The 2,449-nt window shown below is 40.0% G+C and overlaps 1 long non-coding RNA gene across 1 annotated transcript; it reads left to right on the top strand.

The window, feature by feature from the left end:
- The first annotated feature begins 919 nt into the window (after positions 1 to 919).
- Positions 920 to 1,451, top strand: LOC119415377. The gene is made up of 2 exons (XR_005187055.1): positions 920 to 967; positions 1,410 to 1,451. It is a non-coding gene; the product is annotated as an uncharacterized LOC119415377 (long non-coding RNA).
- Positions 1,452 to 2,449: the final 998 nt, after the last annotated feature.

Below are 2,449 nucleotides of genomic sequence, written 5' to 3'. Positions count from 1 at the left end.
GCAGAAAAGGATAAAGATGTCAAAAAGCTAAAGTTGCCCTGAAAGAGCTGAACATTTTGATTTATAATTTATTGAAATAACGTGAAAACTGCGGGACGAGAATCGTAGAGATCACAGTAGAGCGAACGCTTCACAAACATTCACACAATTATTGATGAGTCTAAATCCATAAACACTTGGAGCTCCATGTGTGCGTTTGGAAACGTGTCACTGGATGTGATTTAACGTACAGGATGCATGAAGTGCCGTGCACTCTACTACAACGATCAGCTTTAACATATAATTTAGCATCTTTGAGCGTTAGGGCCGGAGCCTCGGCTGCAGGGCTTTAGCCACACGTCGTGCTTTAGTTGAGAAGTTTTGTGTTTCATGTGTGCGAACACCTTTTCTAACTGGAATAAAGTGTAAGAAGATGTTTTTATTGTGAGGTTCCTCTGTATTTTATTTAACAAATGCCTATTCATATTTTATTTATTTATTTATTCATTTCGAACAGACAATAAAAAGTAAAACCAAAGAAAGAAAATAATGGTCATGCCAATAGACATGCAATTTTACACAATTTGTTTGAAAAGGATCAGACGTGATTTCTGCCCCGTCATACAAATCAATAAACAATCATTTAAGTCTCCCACACAAAGAACATTGATAACACTCCCACGTTAAATGACACGTAAACCAAACGTTCTCGTCACTGAATGTACAATTATTTATTTACACATTATTAATATCAGCAATAGTATTTTTTGTCTTTGAAACACTCGTCCTATTTTTCAATAAGCTCCTTTTTAAAACATTTAAACAAAAATAAAGCGAAGGACGGGTCAGTTGAACATGTGTGTGTCACAGGAGGAGAACCTGGGGGAGATCTGCTTCTCGCTGCGCTTCGTTCCAGCTGCCTGCAAACTGACCGTGGTGATCCTGGAGGCCAAGAACCTGAGGAGCATGGACCTTGGAGGAAGCTCAGGTCAGACCCACGAGCCAGACAGTCCTACCTTCATTCCATCCATCCATCCATCCATCCATCCATCCATCCTTCCATCCATCCATCCATCCATCCATCCATCCTTCCATCCATCCATCCTTCCATTTCATGCATCCATCCAACCATCCACCATAATTCCAACCATCCATCCTTCCTTCCTTCATTCCATTCATCATTCCATTCATCCATCCATCCTTCATTCCATCCTTCCATCCATCCTTCCATCCATCCAAACTATAAATTCATTCCTTACAATAGGGTTAGTGTTAAACAGTGCTTATCGGACCAGTATGGACCAGTATCTGTGTTGCCACCATCCATCCCACAAACTCAAACTTGCCTTTTTGAACTTCCAACTTAAACGTGTGTATAAAATTGTAAAGGCGTTGCTAACTGCAGGAACAATTTGTCCGCTCGTTCATAGATCCGTATGCGAAGGTGCAGCTGACTCTGGACAAGAGGAAGTGGAAGAAAAGGAAGACATCTGTTAAAAAGAAGACATTAAGCCCATACTTCAACGAGTCCTTCACCTTTGAGGTTTCATTTGATCAAATACAGGTGAGCGTCAGCAGATAAACCGTCCTAAACTAACAGTGGGCTCTGGAAACGAACAGAAACATACTGAACACCAGAAATCTCTAAATCAGGGTTACTCAACTGGCGGCCCACGGGCCATTTCTGGCTCACGGGTGACTTCAATCCGGCCCACCAATGACTTCATTAAAAAATATATATATATTTTTTTTGTTGGTGTTCTGGATTTGGGTTTTGGGTTCTGATTATTGCATTTATGATTCAATGCAATAAAATAAACACATTTAAAGTCAAATAATGAAAAATACTTCAAAAAAACTAAAGACCTAGACCTTAGGAACGCTCAAGATCACCTCACGATAGGAACAGTTGCCATTTTGTTATTCACATTTTATGTTGTATTGCGTTATCGTGCCAAAAATGTTTGTTGGGGATTTTAGCTGACTGTCTGTAAAACTGACCGAGGTCGTCATTTTTGTTTGTATGTGTCAATTTACTGTGCAGGGGAATTCACAATCCATCCACTGATTCATGAGTGACTTTGATAACTCAGTCGACTTTAAACAAGTAATGACCAGTTTTTAATCGAAGCCCTTGAACAACTTAGAATACGTGCTAGGGATCAGTCTCAGCTACTACCCCTTCAGGTTAAGATTTGTAAAACGATAGAGTTCAATCCATTTGTGTGTTTAAAGTCAGCAAGCAGTACTCTGATGTCCCCCATCACCGAGGAGTTTCAATAGTAAATGTTTGGGCTTTTCTGGACCGGAGCTGAGTAGGGAGTGATGTAAACCTGGACGTTTTTGATGCAAGAAGGGGGTGTTACCCTGTGGAGAAGAACAGAGGTACTGTTTTATTTTTATTTTTTATTTTTTTGCTTGGAAGAAGCAATTTTATGGCCAGTGGTGACCTTGAACACCACAGATTAAC

Source organism: Nematolebias whitei, chromosome 10 (assembly GCF_014905685.2).
Source record: "Nematolebias whitei isolate Nwh7 chromosome 10, NemWhi1, whole genome shotgun sequence".
Taxonomy (NCBI): Eukaryota; Metazoa; Chordata; class Actinopteri; order Cyprinodontiformes; family Rivulidae; genus Nematolebias; species Nematolebias whitei.
This window is presented reverse-complemented; position numbering and strand designations above follow the sequence as displayed.